This window comes from Bombina bombina, chromosome 6, assembly GCF_027579735.1.
Source record: "Bombina bombina isolate aBomBom1 chromosome 6, aBomBom1.pri, whole genome shotgun sequence".
NCBI classification, from domain to species: domain Eukaryota; kingdom Metazoa; phylum Chordata; class Amphibia; order Anura; family Bombinatoridae; genus Bombina; species Bombina bombina.
This window is the reverse complement of record NC_069504.1, coordinates 267,183,089-267,203,732: the sequence shown is the minus strand read 5'-3', so window position 1 is coordinate 267,203,732 and position 20,644 is coordinate 267,183,089. Positions and strand designations below refer to the sequence as shown.

At 37.9% G+C, this 20,644-nt stretch overlaps 1 protein-coding gene across 6 annotated transcripts in view; it reads right to left on the bottom strand.

Annotated features, from left to right (window-relative positions):
- Positions 1-20,644, bottom strand: part of SRGAP1 (SLIT-ROBO Rho GTPase activating protein 1) — a 437,132-nt gene that overhangs the window by 34,476 nt on the left and 382,012 nt on the right. The gene's annotated exons all lie outside the window — the stretch shown is intronic.

Below are 20,644 nucleotides of genomic sequence, written 5' to 3'. Positions count from 1 at the left end.
TTGCATCCGCAACTATCACCTCCTCTCATGCTAGACTGCAGGACTTCTGTCGTGCAGCACCTACCCTCTGGAACACTATCCCTCGTGCTGTCAGGCTTTGCCCTAATCTTTCTTCCTTTAAATGTTCCCTGAAGACTTTTCTGTTCAGGTAAGCCTACCACCCAACTCAATAATAAATTAATTTCACTAACCTAACATTTCCCTCATCTAACTCTGTATTAACATCTTTCTCAATCTTGCAGTCCTCACCTCCTGTTTCTCAACCTCCTACCCTTCTAGATTGTAAGTTCCCACGGGAATAGGGCCCGCAATTCCTCCTGTATGTGTTTGTAAATTTTGTCCTATTTCTTACAAGTCTTGTATTGTTTGATTTAAATTAATTGTATCCATGGACAACGCTGCGGAATATGTTGGCGCTTCATAAATAAAGTATAATAATAATAATAATGAAACAACCATGTTCAGCCCATTTTATGAAAAAAAAACGACGCTTTGTACTTCTAAATATAAATGTCTTTTTTTTGCTTAACGTATTTACGCTGTGCTTAAATAACGATTTACGCTGTGCATAGCCAATACGATTTATTATAATAGCAAATATATGGAAAAATGTAGACATCACTTTGTTGCAGGTAAAAAGTCTATAATGTATTGTAAGCAGAGTATATACATGTAATAATTCCCATGTCATACCAACTGGAAAGATCTGACGCCTTTCCTGTGCCACCAGGCACACTTCCTCCTTTTTACAAGGTTACTGCTATGAGTAGTAGATGGATTTGTTGACTAATTGCTTATTCCTGTGTAATTTACCTACAAATTTTGCGTTTGTTATAAAATAAAATTTTTGGTGAACAATTACATTACTAACTTTGATGCCTCATAATTTTTTCTGCTTATTTTTGTGTAAATAGTTCAATTATTTGTTTTGTAAGATTTTAAAATGATGAATTGTATTGTGTACTTTTGTAATATATATTTTCAGGGTAAAAAGTGGCTTTATATCATTCCACCAGCGAAATAGAAGGGCTGGCGAGTATTCTTATAGAATCTCATCAGCCAAGGGATCTTTTCAGAATTGGGGCCTGAGTGTTTTGCACAAAATAATGATAGTCTGTTTGGTAAAGATAATTTAATTAAAATGTTATCACAATTGTTATATGTGGGGTTGCCAGATGCTCGGTATTCAACTGGACAGACCAGTTTACCAAGCTGTCCAGTAAAATCTTCTAAAAAATACTGGACACTGAAATGTCTAGTTTTTTTAAAAGTTCCTGCTAAATATAAAAGAACTCATAAAAACGTGAGGGGCAATCAAGGATGTCATATAATTTCTGTTTACATATGTCACTGGCAGCAAAATAATTGATTTGTATGTTACTGGCAGCCAAGGGGTAAAATGACTGCACAGCTGTGAACATATACATCATGGGATCAAGAGTGAGGACTAAGGTAGAGCTTTAAGTGGAGTCATCGCCCCTCACAAAACTTCAGTGTTTGTATCATTTATGCTTTCCTCTTCAGTGGTGTCTGGCACCTCCTGTGCCCCTGTACAATTTTTACACACCACAAAGCTCTGCTGCTAATTTATCTTGACAACCAGGCGATTCTGCTGCAGGAAGACGCGTTACAAGGTAAGAAGCGGAGTTGAATGTCACAACAGCATGAAAAGAAAGTTATCTCTACTTCCAAACGTGACCCTGCTTCAGCTGCACTCCTCTGGGATCAGATTGCACTGTTAAAGAAAAACTAAACACTAAATACTTTTAATGCACCTCATTCTTTTCACGGGTGCTGTCATTATGGAACCTAAGTTACACTGAAGGAGAGTTGCTGCACATATGCAAATACATCAGCACTGGAATGTAGTAAACGTTAGATTTCAACATGGCGGCTGCCATGACTAGAGGGAGCCGGTGAATAACCTCAATTCTATGCTTATAAAATATATTTAGTGTTTAAAGGGATAGTAAACCCTGAAATATTACTAACTTCCATCTTAAAGTAAATGCCTTATTAAATATATGTATTTTTTAACATACCTTCAATTTTATATTATATGCCAAGAAGTATATTCATTGATATATATATAAGCTGTCCCTGCTCTAAACTCTTTTTTTTCCAATGACCGCATCGCATTAGCCCTATTACGATGCGTGTCAGTTGACAGGTCTTTTATAATAGCCTTCTTTTCCCTCCTTAATGCGCATGAGCGAAAGTCCATGTCGCGTCATGGTAACCAAACAGCAGTCATCACCATGCGCATTCACGATACTAATCAGGCATGCACATTTCTTCCTAGGGGAGTTTCTTTAAAAAAATGTTTTCATCAAATAACGTTACACTCTCGTAATCGTAGAGGTAATATCATCGCTTTTATTTATCCAGACGATGTAAACAGTGAATCTCGACTGTTTACATATGTCTGTGTGAAAACCTGAGCATGCGCACAGTGAGTTGTTACTAGAGCGCGCATCAACAGTGGACATAAATGTTATTTAGAGAAGATTACATCCGCCCTTACTGTGACGTTAGGTTACAGAGGTACTACCCTTTGTCAACGTCACTTAGTGTATGATTTCTGAAACAGTGAGGGTGGTCTAGCGAACTTTGATTGACAGATGAGAAATGTAGTTATATTTTTTAAATAAAAGGTAAAAATAAAAAATAAATCATGTGAATGTGCTAGTTAAGGGGTGACAAATTTAAATTTACATTGTGGCATACACAAGATTTACAATCACTTTAATGTCCCTTTAATCATGCTGTATTTGTGGCCTAGAGAAACCAATATAGAAGGTATCTGTAAAATGTATTACCTTGTTTTGTGTATTTATGTATTATCTATGTATGCATTTGTGTGTTCATCTGTATGCATCTTTGTGTATTTATGTATTTATCTATGTATGCATTTGTGTGTTCATGTGTTTGTATGTATGCATCTTTGTGTATTTATGTATTTATCTATGTATGCTTCTTTGTGTATTTATGTATTTATCTATGTATGCATTTGTGTGTTCATGTGTTTGTATGTATGCATCTTTGTGTATTTATGTATTTATCTATCTATGCTTCTTTGTGTATTTATGTATTTATCTACGTATGCATTTGTGTGTTCATGTGTTTGTATGTATGCATCTTTGTGTATTTATGTATTTATCTATCTATGCTTCTTTGTGTATTTATGTATTTATGTATCTATGCTTCTTTGTGTATTTATGTATTTATCTACGTATGCATTTGTGTGTTCATGTGTTTGTATGTATGCATCTTTGTGTATTTATGTATGCATTTGTGTGTTCATCTGCATGTATGTATGTATGCATCTTTGTGTATTGATCTATGTATGCATTTGTGTGTTCATGTGTTTGTATGTATGCATCTTTGTGTATTTATGTATTTATCTATGCATTTGTGTGTTCATGTGTTTGTATGTATGCATCTTTGTGTATTTATGTATGCATTTGTGTGTTCATGTGTTTGTATGTATGCATCTTTGTGTATTTATGTATGCATTTGTGTGTTCATCTGCATGTATGTATGTATGCATCTTTGTGTATTTATCTATGTATGCATTTGTGTGTTCATGTGTTTGTATGTAGCTAGTTTCACATCTGAGTCCTGTGACTAGCGTTGCTGATTAGATCAGCTGCGTTTTTCCGCTCAGGACCAGCAGTGCTATGTGAGCCCCTAGTGGTATTTCTACAGTGTGTTTAAACCCTTTTCGGGGATTAAACATACAGTAGTGTAGGGTCAATAGTCTTAAAATGACATACTCTAATGGATTTAGAGTATGTCAAGTTTTCACTATAATAGCCTGTTAAAAGTATATCTATATTACATTTCTTTAATATTTACATGTTTAATGCTTTTACCTTTTTATACTGCTTTTTATTTGTTGAATATATATATATATATATATATATATATATATTGTTATTAAGGTATAGGCCCATATTTATCAAGGTCTGTCGGACCTGATCCGACAGTGCGGATCAGGTCCGACAGACCTCGCTGAATACAGCGAGCAATACGCTCGCCGTATTCAGCATTGCACCAGCAGCTCACAAGAGCTGCTGGTACAACGCCGCCCCCTGCAGACTCGCGACCAATGGGCCGCCAGTAGGGGGGTGTCAATCAACCCGATCGTACTCGATCGGGTTGATTTCCGGCGATGTCTGTCCGCCTGCTCAGATGTCTGACCGCTGTCCGGCGATGTCTGACCGCTGCTTCATAACTGCTGTTTCTGGCGAGCCTGCAGGCTCGCCAGAAACACGGGGCATCAAGCTCCATTCGGAGCTTGATAAATATGCCCCATAGTGATCAATTATGTAGCTTTTATGGTGGTACTTTATAAGTATTTGGTATTAGAAGTGCTTTGAAAATGGGGATATTAAAATAAGGGGTCCCTGCCTCAGTTTTTTTCTCTGGGGCCCACTGAGGTCAAGTTATGCCCCTGGAAAATAAAAATGCAGGCTAGAAATGTGGGTTCACAGAGGATGGAGTCGGAGCAAACTGGTTTGTGAAGATATTGGATTATACCGGTGTTGTTTAAAAGGAACATAAACATACAAAACATACTAATGTGTGTGAGCATTTTACTACATTACTATTGCTTGTATATAACTGTGTGTTGCTGGGTTGATCAGAATATTTTATAAAAGGTTATCTAATGATTTTTTCACCATTCACCATTTAATAAGTCTAGAGAGAAATGTAGATCAATCATTTGATACCTTTTTCTAAAGAATTGTGATTAATCCCATAGTTAAAGTCAATTCTAGAGCAGCAATGCACCACTGGGAGATAGCTGAACACATCTGGTGAGCCAATGACAAGAGGCATATCACCACCTAGCTCCCAGTAACACATGACTGCTCCTGAGCCTATCTAGGTATGCTTTTCAACAAAGAGAACAAAGTTATAAAAAAATAATTAAGAAATCTCTAAAAATGACATCATTAGCTTAAACATGAAAGTCCCTTTAATTTAAGTATGTTCATTCACACACTTGAGATTGAACAGAACTACAGGTCTGCAACGTCATCTGATCTTCTGTGGAGACTTCACAAACCATTAAGAAGAAAGCTATAAACAGAAGATTCTACACGTAATATTTGTTTTGTCTGCAGATGTGCGTCTTTTGTGACAAAATATACAGAATTAAAATAAAAGAAACAAAGTTAAACCTCTTATGGAAACTGACCAAGATGAACAGAGACAGATCTCTCCATTTAGTGAATAAGCTCTAAGCAAAAGCATAGGAACTGGCTGTTTTGTACAATCACATTTATACATCATTGATTTGTCTTATAAATGCTTATTTTAGAGTCATTTTTAACACAAACTTTTTGCACACACTTTTAGGCTCAGTTTACACTTCCAACACAATCTTAATAACTACATGAAACCCAAACCTTTATTTCATGTTTCAGAACAAACATACAATTGTAAACAACTTTTCAAATTTACTTCTATTAAAATGTTCTTCATTCTCTTGGTATCCTTTGTTGAGGTTGCAGCAATGCATCACTGGGAAATAACTGAACACATTGAGTGATCCAATGACAAGAGACGTGTATGTGCAACCACCAATCAGCAGCTAGGTCTTCACAGTGCATTGCTGTTCCTGAGCTAACTGAGCGATACTTTTGAGAACAAAGCAAATTAGATAAGAGAAGTAAATTGGAAAGCGGTTTAACATTGCCTGCTTTATTTGAACCACGAGAGAAAAATGTTGTGATTCATTTCCCTTTAAATGCACATACACATTACTGCCCAAATAGTAATAACTTCTGTAGATAGAAGGAAAAATATTACATTCCTGGTTGTGTCTGCTTTTTGAATGCTCTGATATCGAGCACCAATCGACTGCAACATATAAATGTGTAGGAACAAAATCATAATTAATATTTCAAATGTGATTATATGAAAACTAGAAGTCATGCTTTCAAAAATAGTTAACTATGGGTTGGCAGCAATCTCTTTGTCTTTGTGCTGGAGCAGGTACCCATACACACTGTTCCTGCTTGTACCACAAGTACTCATAGGTTGTACGCTGTCAAAGCGCAGAGCCCTGTAATCCAGTCTACCTTCCGTCTTGTCTAATGCATCCCCTGCATAGCACAACATAATCTGTTGGCACATTATAATTAAACATAACAAAATCTTTATTTTGCACAACAAAAACCTCACTTTCCCCACCTCCCCTTATCCCCATCCACCCACTGTTTCCCACATATAAATCTATTGTGTAAATTCAATACAAGATGTAAAGGTTACCACTCATGAACGCCATATGACCATTTGAGTGATATTGGTTAACCAACACTGAGTCACAGTCCAAGTGTAAATTAGCATATGTTGTAAAATAGATTCTATCTACTGAGCGAAAATATAATACAGGTGGCCCTCGGTTTACAACGGTTCAATTTACACCGTTTCAGAATAACAACCTTTTTTTCCAGTCATGTGACTGCTATTGAAAAGCATTGAGAAGCAATTCATTGATTAAAATAGCCAGTAGGTGGAGCTGTCCGCATGTGTTAATCAGTTTAACCAGACCTGAGCTATCGAGCAGATTTCAAAGGAACAAGATCTTCCTGTCTATAAATCAGTCCAGATTGGAATGCATAGAAAGAACTGTTTGCGGAAAAATGCAAGTGAAGTCTGTGTTGTGTGATTATTTTATTAGGTTTATAATGCTGTTTAGCATTTAAAGTTTTCATTTCAAAGCTTTAAAAATAATGTATTAGGTGTTACTTAAGACAATTTTGAGAGGGGCCTGGAACCTAACTCCCTCACTTCCCATTGACTTACATTATAAACTGGGTTTCAATTTACAACCATTCCTTCTGGAACCTAACCCCGGCGTAAACTGAGGGCTACCTATACTGCACTTTCTCTCTGAAATCCCAAAAAAGAAAAATGAAATGTGAAATCCTAAGACTTAAAAGGACATGAAACACAATTTTGTTCTATCATGATTTAGAAAGAGCATGTCATTTTAAACAACTTTCCAATTTACTTCTATTATCTAATTTGCTTCATTCTCTTGATATAATTTGTTGAAAAGCATATCTAAATAGGTTAAGTAGCTGCTGCACATAGATGCCTCGTGTGATTGGTTTACCCATGTGTACTAATATTTCTTTAACAAAGGATAGCTGAAGAATCAAGCAAATTAGATAATAGTAGTAAATTGGAATGTTGTTTAAAATTGTATTCTCTGTCTGAATCATTAAAGAAAAATGATGGGTTTCATGTCCCTTTAAGGTCAAATCTGCCCCTATTGACAAACCTATCAAGGAAAAACATAATTTATGCTTACCTGATAAATTTATTTCTCTTGTAGTGTATCCAGTCCACGGATCATCCATTACTTGTGGGATATTCTCCTTCCCAACAGGAAGTTGCAAGAGGATCACCCACAGCAGAGCTGCTATATAGCTCCTCCCCTAACTGTCATATCCAGTCATTCGACTGAAACAAGCCGAGAAAGGAGAAACCATAGGGTGCAGTGGTGACTGTAGTTTAATTAAAATTTAGACCTGCCTTAAAAGGACAGGGCGGGCCGTGGACTGGATACACTACAAGAGAAATAAATTTATTAGGTAAGCATAAATTATGTTTTCTCTTGTTAAGTGTATCCAGTCCACGGATCATCCATTACTTGTGGGATACCAATACCAAAGCTAAAGTACACTGATGATGGGAGGGACAAGGCAGGATTAAGCAGAAGGAACCACTGCCTGAAGAACCTTTCTCCCAAACACAGCCTCCGAAGAAGCAAAAGTATCAAATTTGTAAAATTTTGAAAAAGTGTGAAGCAAAGACCAAGTCGCAGCCTTGCAAATATGTTCAACAGAGGCCTCATTTTTGAAGGCCCAGGTGGAAGCCACAGCTCTAGTAGAATGAGATGTAATCCTTTCAGGGGGCTGCTGTCCAGCAGTCTCATAGGCTAGGCTTATTACGCTCCGAAGCCAAAAGGAAAGAGGTTGCCGAAGCTTTTTGACCTCTCCTCTGTCCAGAGTAAACGACAAACAGGAAAGATGTTTGACGAAAATCCTTAGTAGCTTGTAAGTAAAACTTCAAGGCACGGACTACGTCCAGATTATGTAAAAGACGTTCCTTCTTTGAAGAAGGATTAGGGCACAACGATGGAACAACAATCTCTTGATTGATATTCTTGTTAGAAACCACCTTAGGTAAAAACCCAGGTTTGGTACGCAGAACTACCTTATCTGCATGAAAAATCAGATAGGGAGAATCACATTGTAAGGCAGATAGCTCAGAGACTCTCCGAGCCGAGGAAATAGCCATCAAAAACAGAACTTTCCAAGATAAAAGTTTAATATCAATGGAATGAAGGGGTTCAAACGGAACTCCTTGAAGAACCTTAAGAACCAAATTTAAGCTCCACGGGGGAGCAACAGGTTTAAACACAGGCTGAAATCTAACCAAAGCCTGGCAAAATGCCTGGACGTCTGGAACCTCTGCCAGACGCTTGTGCAAAAGAATAGACAGAGCAGAAATCTGTCCCTTTAAGGAACTAGCTGATAATCCTTTGTCCAAGCCCTCTTGGAGAAAAGACAATATTCTAGGAATCCTAACTTTACTCCATGAGTAAGTCTTGGATTCACACCAATAAAGATATTTACTCCATATCTTGTGGTAGATTTTCCTGGTAACAGGCTTTCGTGCCTGTATTAAAGTATCAATGACTGACTCGGAGAAGCCACGCTTTGATAGAATCAAGCGTTCAATCTCAATGCAGTCAGTCTCAGAGAAATTAGATTTGGATGATTGAAAGGACCTTGTATCAGAAGGTCCTGTCTTAGAGGCAGAGTCCATGGTGGAAAGGATGACATGTCCACTAGGTCTGCATACCAAGTCCTGCGTGGCCACGCAGGTGCTATCAGAATCTCCAATGCTCTCTCCTGTTTGATTTTGGCAATCAGTTGAGGGAGCAGAGGAAACGGTGGAAACACATAAGCCAGGTTGAAGAACCAAGGCGCTGCTAGAAGGCTGGCATCTGTTGTTACAATTGTCCAATCTGGCCTGCGAAAGGTCATACCCTTGGACAGGTGTACCCGAGACAACCACCAGAGAAGAGAATCTCTGGTCTCTTGATCCAGATTTAGCAGAGGGGACAAATCTGTGTAATCCCCATTCCACTGACTCAGCATGCATAATTGCAGCGGTCTGAGATGAAGGCGCGCAAATGGCACTATGTCCATTGCCGCTACCATTAAGCCGATTATCTCCATACACTGAGCTACCGAAGGGCGCGGAATGGAGTGAAGAATACGGCAAGCATTTAGAAGTTTTGATAACCTGGACTCCGTCAGGTAAATTTTCATTTCTACAGAATCTATAAGAGTCCCTAAGAAGGAGACTCTTGTGAGTGGGGATAGAGAACTCTTTACCTCGTTCACTTTCCACCCGTGCGACCTCAGAAATGCCAGAACTATCTCTGTATGAGACTTGGCAACTTGAAAGCTTGACGCCTGTATCAGGATGTCGTCTAGATACGGAGCCACCGCTATACCTTGCGGTCTTAGAACCGCCAGAATTGAGCCCAGAACCTTTGTAAAGATTCTCGGGGCTGTAGCCAACCCGAAGGGAAGAGCTACAAATTGGTAATGCCTGTCTAGAAAGGCAAACCTTAGAAACCGATGATGATCTTTGTGAATCGGTATGTGAAGGTGAATCGGTATGTGAAGGTAGGCATCCTTTAAGTCCACTGTGGTCATGTACTGACCTTCTTGGATCATGGGTAGGATGGTCCGAATAGTTTCCATTTTGAATGATGGAACTCTGAGGAATTTGTTTAAGATCTTTAGATCCAAAATTGGTATGAAGGTTCCCTCTTTTTTGGGAACCACAAACAGATTTGAATAAAAACCCTGTCCTTGTTCCGTCCGCGGAACTGGATGGATCACTCCCATAACTAGGAGGTCTTGCACACAGTGTAGGAATGCCTCTTTCTTTATCTGATTTGCAGATAGCCTTGAAAGATTAAATCTCCCTTGTGGAGGGGAAGCTTTGAAGTCCAGAAGATATCCCTGAGATATGATCTCCAACGCCCAGGGATCCTAAACATCTCTTGCCCACGCCTGGGCGAAGAGAGAAAGTCTGCCCCCTACTAGATCCATCGCCGGATAGGGGGCCGTTCCTTCATGCTGTCTTAGAGGCAGCAGCAGGCTTTCTGGCCTGCTTGCCTTTGTTCCAGGACTGGTTAGGTTTCCAGGCCTGCTTAGATTGAGCAAAAGTTCCCTCTTGTTTTGAAGCGGAGGAAGTTGATGCTGCACCTGCCTTGAAATTTCGAAAGCCACGAAAATTAGACTGTTTGGCCTTTGCTTTGGCCCTGTCCTGAGGAAGGGTGTAACCCTTACCTCCAGTAATGTCAGCAATAATTTCCTTCAAACCAGGCCCGAATAAGGTCTGCCCCTTGAAAGGAATGTTGAGTAATTTAGACTTCGAAGTCACGTCAGCTGACCAGGATTTAAGCCATAGCGCCCTATGCGCTTGGATGGCGAATCCGGAATTCTTAGCCGTTAGTTTAGTCAAATGAACAATGGCATCAGAAACAAATGAGTTAGCTAGCTTAAGTCTTCTAAGCTTGTCAATAATTGCAGTCAATGGAGCTGTATGGATGGCCTCTTCCAGGGCCTCAAACCAGAATGCCGCCGCGGCCGAATGCATGCAAGGGGCTGTAAAATAAAACCTAGTTGAATAAACATTTTCTTAAGGTAACCCTCCAATTTTTTATCCATTGGATCTGAAAAAGCACAACTGTCCTCAACCGGGATAGTAGTACGCTTTGCTAAAGTAGAAACTGCTCCCTCCACCTTAGGGACCATCTGCCATAAGTCCCGTGTAGTGGTGTCTATTGGAAACATTTTTCTAAATATAGGAGGTGGGGAAAAAGGCACCCCCGGTCTATCCCACTCCTTGCTAATAATTTCTGTAAGCCTTTTAGGTATAGGAAAAACATCAGTACACACCGGTACCGCATAGTATTTATCCAGCCTACACAATTTCTCTGGTACTGCAACTGTGTTACAGTCATTCAGGACGGCTAATACCTCCCCAAGCAACACACGGAGGTTCTCAAGCTTAAATTTAAAATTAGAAATCTCTGAATCAGGTTTCCCCGAATCAGAGATGTCACCCACAGACTGAAGCTCTCCGTCCTCATGATCTGCATATTGTGACGCAGTATCAGATATGGCCCTTACAGCATCTGCGCGCTCTGTATTTCTCCTAACCCCAGAGCAATCGCGCTTGCCTCTTAATTCAGGCAACCTGGATAATACCTCTGACAGGGTATTATTCATGATTGCAGCCATGTCCTGCAAGGTAATCGCTATGGGCGTCCCTGATGTAATTGGCGCCATATTAGCGTGCATCCTCTGAGCGGGAGGCGAAGGGTCTGACACGTGGGGAGAGTTAGTCGGCATAACTTCCCCCTCGTCAGAATCTTCTGGTGATATTTCTTTTATAGTTAAAGACTGATCTTTACTGTTTAAGGTGAAATCAATACATTTAGTACACATTCTCCTATGGGGCTCCACCATGGCTTTCAAACATAATGAACAAGTAGTTTCCTCTGTGTCAGACATGTTTAAACAGACTAGCAATGAGACTAGCAAGCTTGGAAAACACTTTAAACAAGTTTACAAGCAATATAAAAAACGTTACTGCACCTTTAAGAAACACAAATTTTGTCAAAATTTGAAATAACAGTGAAAAAAGGCAGTTACACTAACAAAATGTTTACAGTGTATGTAACAAGTTAGCAGAGCATTGCACCCACTTGCAAATGGATGATTAACCCCTTAAGACCCAAAACTGAATAATAAAAGACAAAAACGTTTTTTTGTTTTTTTTTCCCAAACAGTCACAACAACTGCCACAGCTCTACTGTGGCTTTTTACCTCCCTCAAAAACGACTTTGACGCCTTTTGAGCCCTCCAGAGATGTCCTGGATCATGCAGAGGGAAGCTGAATGTCTCTGTCAGTATTTTTAACTGCACAGAAAAGCACTAAAAAAGGCCCCTCCCACTCCAGTGGAAAGCCTAAGGAAACTGTTACTAGGCAAAATTCAAGCCAGCCATGTGGAAAAAAACTAGGCCCCAATAAGTTTTATCACCAAATACATATAAAAACGATTAAACATGCCAGCAAACGTTTTATATTACATTTTATAAGAGTATGTATCTCTATTAATAAGCCTGATACCAGTCGCTATAACTGCATTTAAGGCTTTACTTACATTAGTTCGGTATCAGCAGCATTTTCTAGCAAATTCCATCCCTAGAAAAATATTAACTGCACATACCTTATTGCAGGAAAACCTGCACGCCATTCCCTCTCTGAAGTTACCTAACTCCTCAGAATATGTGAGAACAGCCATGGATCTTAGTTACTTCTGCTAAGATCATAGAAAATGCAGGCAGATTCTTCTTCTAAATACTGCCTGAGATAAACAGTACACTCCGGCACCATTTAAAAATAACAAACTTTTGATTGAAGAATAAACTAAGTATAAAACACCACACTCCTCTTACGACCTCCATCTTGGTTGAGGCTTGCAAGAGAATGACTGGATATGGCAGTTAGGGGAGGAGCTATATAGCAGCTCTGCTGTGGGTGATCCTCTTGCAACTTCCTGTTGGGAAGGAGAATATCCCACAAGTAATGGATGATCCGTGGACTGGATACACTTAACAAGAGAAACATTTATTTTTAAAAAAGGAATACGCTCCAGTCTCTATAAGGTACGCATCTTTAAAACAAGAGACACTCCCTGTTGAAATACTAGAAATAAATCACAAAAAGATAAATCTATATTTCTAGATATATCTCTCTAACACATTTAGGGCCAGATTCCAAGTGGAGCGTTATTTAACATTGCAGCTCGAGCGTTAGCTCCGCTAAAAGTAAACTTTTTGAGCACGTCGGGTAGAAATCGTATTACAAGTTGAAAGTAAATTGTTTTCACTAACCCGGCAAACATAAAAAGCTGAAGTTAGAATATCATGTTACAGATAACTTATTCCCCCATACAAGTCATTGGAGCAAAAAAAGTGCAAAAACCTAACACCTTACTCACAAGCAAACCCGATCATATATTCTCAAGTGCACTAACCCAACATGAAATTATGGATATCTGACATTCCAATGTTCTTCACATAGAAGAATATTTTTCTATTTATTCATAAATACATATTACTACATATATATATATATATATATATATATATATGATGTTTTTTTGCACAAATACACACACACACATATTTATTTATTAAAAATGAACATTGTATAATTGCATAAAAATTATTTTACATGTTTTCATCTACGTAACTGCAAAGGGCACTAATGCACTTATATATATGTATACAATTTGTGTATATACTGCATGTCTGTAAATACATATACACACATATAAATACACATGTACACACATATACATATACATATTTACTAGCAGTGGCGTATTTAGGTTTTGTGCTGCCCTAGGCACTCAAAATTCTGCTGCCCCCCCTCCCCCCACACACACAGGTTTTAGGCCTTTTTTCCCCTTAATATATTTTTGGGTCAGTGTGTAAAATGTTTTTTTTTTTCATAACAATTCAAAAGAAAATGGGCTAGCAAAACACTTGCATACAGGTGTGTTGAATTGCATGCATCTCATACTATTTTCACCCTGAGAGAAGGGAGAGAAAAGAAGGGGAGGGGAGAAACAGGAGGGAAAGGAAAGAATGGAGGGAGAGGACAAAAGGGGGAGGGAAAGAAAGGAGGGAAAGAAGGGAGCAACGGAGGGAGGGAAAGAAGGGATGGACGTAAGCATGTATATATATGTATCTCTATGTTCAAGCCATTTGCCTGCCTTTTTCCAACACCTGAGACCTCATATCTTTGAGCTCTTACAACTTTATTATGCAATATTTCTTTAATCATTTTGATTAGATGGAGTTATAATGAGTGTAACTGTGCTTTGTAATGTATTTTTGGTGTGTTTTGTGACACTTTTTTGTTTTGTGAAATAGTTAACCAGATCTCTGAGGTCGTGCTCCCCCGACGCACGTTAACTTCAATTACGCTCAAGTGATCACATTTACTTTAAACTTGTAATACAAGCGATAAACCCCTTTTTGCTTCCACGTAATTGTTAGCGCTCCATTTATAATCTTAATAAGGTTACACTTCTCTATTTAGCCTGTAATAAGCAAAATACATTTTTTTCTGCTGTTGTAGTTAACAGAAGGAGGAATCATGATGAATGTTTCTAATAAATGTATAATTCAAAGTGGCTACGTACTGCATTAAAAGAGTATTTATTAAACCACTATATTATCTGCCATTTCTCCACATACTATTCCATTGAGTTATTTATCCATCTACTGTGTGCGCATACTGTAAATAAAATATGGTTACAAACTGCTGTCTTAAGCAAATCCAAAGAGTAAAGCAGTTTAGTTATTTGCTTTAGTACGGGGATAAATTACAGCAAAGACCATCTCGTTTTAAGACCTTTGTCATTTCATGGTGCTGTTGATCAATAAAGCTATTTTTGAACATGCTTGTGCAGCAATATCAGACAAATCAATAGCGACAAACATGATAGTTTGTGTTCCCCTTCTCTAAGGTAGATATGTCCCTTGGACAGCTTTATTAGGTAGACCTGAGGTCATTATCCATGAAACATGACTTCACTAGGCTAAAAACAGTACCAGGCAAACAGTAGGATCTAAATAGCAGACGTGGCTCCTGAGTACGTAAACACCATGACGTGTGTGTATATAATGTCTAGTTATGCGCAATGAAACAACTTTGAAATATATTTTCATTATTTATTTTGCCCCCTTTTTGTGCAATTTAGCTGTGATAATTTAGCCATTTCTAATTCCCAGAATGTGAACTGCTCCCTGCTAACTTATTAAGGCTAACTCTGCTACATATGTATCCCTAAGTAGTTTTATAAAATAGTAACTGCAAAACAATGCATGTTATATTAACGTTAGTATCGTGATTAGCCTTGCTGCCAGTGGACTTAAAGGGATAGGAAAGTCAAAATTAAACTTGTATGATTCAGATAGAGAATGTCATTTTAAGACACTTTTAAATTAATTTCTATTTTCAAATGTGCTTCGTTCTCTTAGTATCCCTTGTTAAAAAATGAATATGCACATATCATACACTAGTGGGAGCTGCTGCTAATTGGTGCCTGCACACATTTGTCTCTTGTGATTGGCTAAATAGATATTTTAAGCTTCCTGTCAGTAGTGCAATGCTGTCCCTTCAGCAATGGATAACAAGAGAATGAAGAAAATTTGATAATAGAATTAAATTGGAAAGTTGTTTAAAATTGTATGTTCTATCTGAATCATAAAAGAAAATTTTTGGGGTTTACTATCCCTTTAAGCCAGATTAGATCCGCAAAATAAGGCAAATGGTGGGTGTAGTTTAGCAATTGAAAACTAATTGCAGAAAAAAAAGATGTTAATTTGTTTTAAAACCATTAAGACTTGCTAATATGTTAATCTATAACAACACAACTGAAATATCATGTAACTACAAAGGGGTTTACTGTCGTTTTAAAAGAGCTGTGTGTTACGTTTAATCCTTATAATGCTACCCATATGTGACTGATACAGAAAGTGTAAGGGAAAGTATCATGTTTATCTAGTGTTTTCCTTTTCAACGTAACCTACTTATTCTCTCCTAACTCCAGTTTACATGCAATACTGAATGACACAGAACAAAAGCTAGAATAACTTCCATGCCTCTTCATTTTCAGTCTCAGCTGAGCTCTATTTTCTTAATTACAAGTGAGGTGCAATGTGAACGCGACCTCACGGTCACATTGCACGGAAGGATTGCGTTCACGAGAGTGCGCTTCCATAGGCTCCAATGGGAGCCTCATTCTCATGTCGTGAGACACAGCATGAGAACTAGCACAGCGAAGGGGGTAAGTTGCGCACACCTGCCAACTTCCTGCATTAAAAATGGCTTTGTGCAGTTATTTTATTAAAAAATAAAAATGCTACAATTTTTATTTTATAATAAAATACACACCACTGTATTTTGGAGTATTTTGTGGCACATTTATACAATTAACCATAGCTCTGATATCTGGTGAATTTTATGAGTGCTAATTGCTACTGCGAGCTTGCGGTAGCAATAACAAGTCACTTGTAATGGCTGGTTATTTATCGCGTGCCTGCAAACAGTGAATTTGCCCATTTGCACAATAAATGAGCGCTCCATTTGTAATCTAGCCCAGCATTGGGTGGTGATACTCATGTGATTAGCCAGTCATAAACTTTTCACAATTAAAGGGACAGTCAACACCAAAATTGTTATTGTTTAAAAAGTTAGATAACGCCTTTACTACCCATTCCCCAGCTTTGCACAACCAACATTGTTATATTAATATACTTTATAACCTTTAAATATCTAAATATCTGCATGTTTCTAAGCCACTACAGACAGCCTCTTATCAAATGCTTTTTTATTAGCTTTTCCCAACAAGAAACTGCTAATCCATGTGGGCCCTGTAGATAACATTGTGCTCTCTCCCGTGGAGATGTGGCTGACACTGCACTAATTGGCAAGTCAATAGATAATAAATAAATAGCCATGTGATCAGGGGGCTGTCAAAAGAGGCTCAGATACAAGGTAATTACAGAGGTTAAAAGTATATTTATATAACCATGTTGGCTGTGCAAAACTGGGGAATGGGTAATAAACGGATTATCTATCTTTTTAAACAATAACATTTTTTGGAGTTGACTGTCCCTTTAAGAGTTCAGGTGAATCCCACCTATAACCAATGGTTAAATTAGCTCATGCTGCTGATAACACTGGAGGTAATTCCGAAATATACAACTTTTAACAATCTATACAGCAACAAAGCAACAAAAAGATTACTGGGTTAAGACGCTTCATTGTGAAGTACAGACAGACCATACTGTTTTAGGAAAGACCCAGCAAGCTGTATCATTTAGAAGTCTTATAGGAAAACACTGATATAAAAATAATTATGATTGTTATAAATGATAAACATTTCACAATTGTTCAGTTATAAAAAGAGATAAAAAGTATACTGCTTTATAAACATTGCCATTGATTTCCACCATGCTTGTTGTTGGTCATTCTTAACTGTTTACTGGTCGATGAAAAACTAACTTACATTATTATGATCATACAGAAATGATCAGTCTATAATTTTAATGGTAGGTTTATTTGAACAGTGAGAGACAGAATAACAGCGAAAAACAGGACAACTTCACCGCATCAAAGGGACAGGACAACTTAATTGCATCAAAGGGACAATGGACGGGGCCATGTACCGTCAAATCTTGGGTGAGAACCTCCTTCCCTCAGCCAGGGCATTGAAAATGGGTTGTGGATGGGTATTCCAACATGACCATGACAATGACCCAAAACACACAGCCAAGGCAACAAAGGAGTGGCTCAAGAAGAAGCACATTAAGTTCCTGGATCAGCCTAGGCAGTCTCCAGACCTTAAACTTATAGAAACTCTGTGGAGGCTGCTGAAGGTTTGAGATACCAAACGTCAGCCTCAAAACCTTAATGACATGGAGAGGATCTGCAAAGAGGAGTGGGACAAAATCCCTCCTGAGATGTGTGCAAACCTCTGTGATTGCCAACAAGGGTTTTGTCACCAAGTACTAAGTCCTGTTTTGCAATGGGGTCAAATACTTATTTCACTCATTAAAATGCAAATCAATTTATAACTTTTTTGAAATGCGTATATCGATATATATTCATTTTTTTAAATGCATATATATATATATATATATTATTTTTTTTTAAATGCGGATATATATATATATATATATATTCATAGTTTATTTATTTGGGTAAATACATTGCTCGTGATCTAGTGTATATGAATATGAACTGATATCATGAACTTTTAAGATATCTTCATTTGGGAATATTTTGATAAATTTGTGTAAATGTAATTTATTAATATTATGCAACGTTGAGTTATATAGTGATAGTATATATTAAATATGTTGAGTATATAGTGATAGTTATATTAAATATGTTTTGTTTTTGTTTTGCCCCCCCCCCAGAATTTAGTAGTAAAAAACAAAATCACAAGACAGCGCCGTTTTCAAATATGTAATTTAGGGTACAGACATATGAATGAATCACATATCTTAAATAACACATTAATATTTTTTAGCTTAGAGCTTTTCCTTACTTGACCATATCATAAGCACTCAGAATCTGTGTTTGGAACCTAAGTTATTAAGATTGCTATTAGGTTGTTTTAATGTGTTATCTTAACTATGATATCATATCACTATATACCGTATGTGTAAGATTGTCTCTCCTGGAGTGTCATGCTTTAATATGAGGAGTTTTAATGAAATTAGAGACCAAGGTGGAGATTTAATAAGCAGTGGATGCTGTTTTCTCTGCTTGATGTTTCCGGCTCGCCGAAAACATAACTTAAGAAGCGGCGGTCATAAGACCACTGATCCTTAACTTGTCCGCCACCTTTTAGGTGGCAGACTGCAAACATCCTGATCCGGCATTGCACAACCTTTTTTTGTGAAATGTTTGTGCAATGTTAAATGTCAGCATTTAGCGATGCGGGCAGACATGATTCGATACAGCGAATCATATCCGCCCGGCACTTATAGTAAATTTAACCCAATGGTTCATTAATGGGACATAAAACCCAATTTTCTTTCTTTCATGATTCAGATAGAGCATGTAATTTTAAGCAACTTTCTAAACTATTCCTATTATCAATTTTTCTTCGTTCTCATGGTATCTTTATTTGAAAAAACAAAACAGGAATCTAAGCTTAGGAGCCGTCCAATTTTTTTTTCGGCGCCTGGGTAGCGCATGCTAATTGGTGACTAAATCAGCAAGTGCTACTGAGGGTGGTGAACGAAAAATGGGCCGGCTCCTAAGCTTATATTCCTGATTTTTCAAATAAAGATACCAAGAGAAAGAAGAAAAATTGATAATAGGAGTAAATTAGAAAGTTGCTTAAAATAGCATGCTCTATCTGAATCATGAAAGAAAATAATTGGGTTTCATGTCCCTTTAAATTAATGTTTTCTACCTGAGCAGTTTCATAAGATTTAGTTCTATTGGATACTAAGATCTGAGAACTAGGGCGGACAGATAGAAAGGCGATAGCAATAAAAAGGAGTAACAGAGAAATGTAAGACTTGGATAAGTGACTTACCATCACAAGAGAAAATAGAGGAGATACTTAGGCATCATCTCATCTAACGAGCAACTAAGTAAGTTAGAGCAATAATGGCACCTTCTGGTAGAGGGGGGGAGGGTAATGGGGGGATGGGGGGTAGTTGGGAAAGTTAATATTGGATTGTGATCAGAAGTACAAGATGGCAAGGGTTTTAAGATAGCTTATTGATGCATAAGATCAGAAAGACAGGAGAGTTTTGAAATATGTAACCCTGATGTAATTGGTTTTGGGTCAAATACTACTAGAAATCATCTGTACAGTAAGTCTAATGTGATTGTTATTGTTTTGTTATAACTGTGCGGTAAATAATAATAAAATATATTTCAACATAAATTAATGTTTTCTTTGAAGCATATAAAGGATAACATGCTAAAATGTAGTATTGTTCTTTGAAAAATCTTTTCCTGTTCCAAAAGTAAAAAATGTTTTATACTTATGGGGAATCACCCTGTCCATCAACAGAGCTGAGGTAGTTCTCTTTATCAGCTAGTGAGTTCCTATCCGAAACATGCACTTCCTGTTAGCTTCAAAATGCAGCTTTAACTTAACCTTTTTCATGTAAGAATATTTCAGGATTTATAAACAATGTTCTATCATATGCATGACAGAATTCTAAAAAAAAAACGAAACATTACAGAAGAGAGCTAAAATTAGCAGAATCTGTCTCACTCTCTCACCAGATATTCCGATGCTTAGAGGGGGAAGTGCCAGCACGACTCTGCTAGTGTTGGATTTTATCTCTCTCATGTTGGTCTTCCGATACTTCACAGTGAATTGATCATTATTAGCTACAAGGATATTCCTTAAGACTTAATTATCATGTGAGTTAAGGAACAGAATAGTTTGCAATACAAAAGCACAGGATGGGTAACACTTCCAAATTTGTTTGTACATGTTATTAGTAATAAACAAGTATTTATAAAGCATTTAAAATGCTTTTTTTTAACACTACAGACACACGACTCTAATGCTAAATATATCCTGTATTATAAAAGGCCAGGTATGTTTGTCCGATGCAGTCATGCGCAGTAGGGACTGCAGAGTGAGACAAACATACCTGGCCGTAAGGATCAGTGACTACCGAATGCGCAAGAGACAATGCACGTGTCTGACCAGCGCCGGGAGGGTTAGGAGGGAGGCGGGTGGGCGGCACCTCGCTGGAGGGGGGCGGGAGCGGGTGGGGCTACGACGCAACAGAAAAAAACTAAATGTTGATAGCAGCAGGGAGGGGGGATGGGGAAGAGGGGATACGTGTGGATGGGGGGGAAACAGAAGGTTGGCGAGAGAGTTGGGCAGCTACAAACATACCTGGCCTTACACATTTTGGCCCGTGTACACAGTCTTTAAGCCTAGTTGTATAATAAAAGT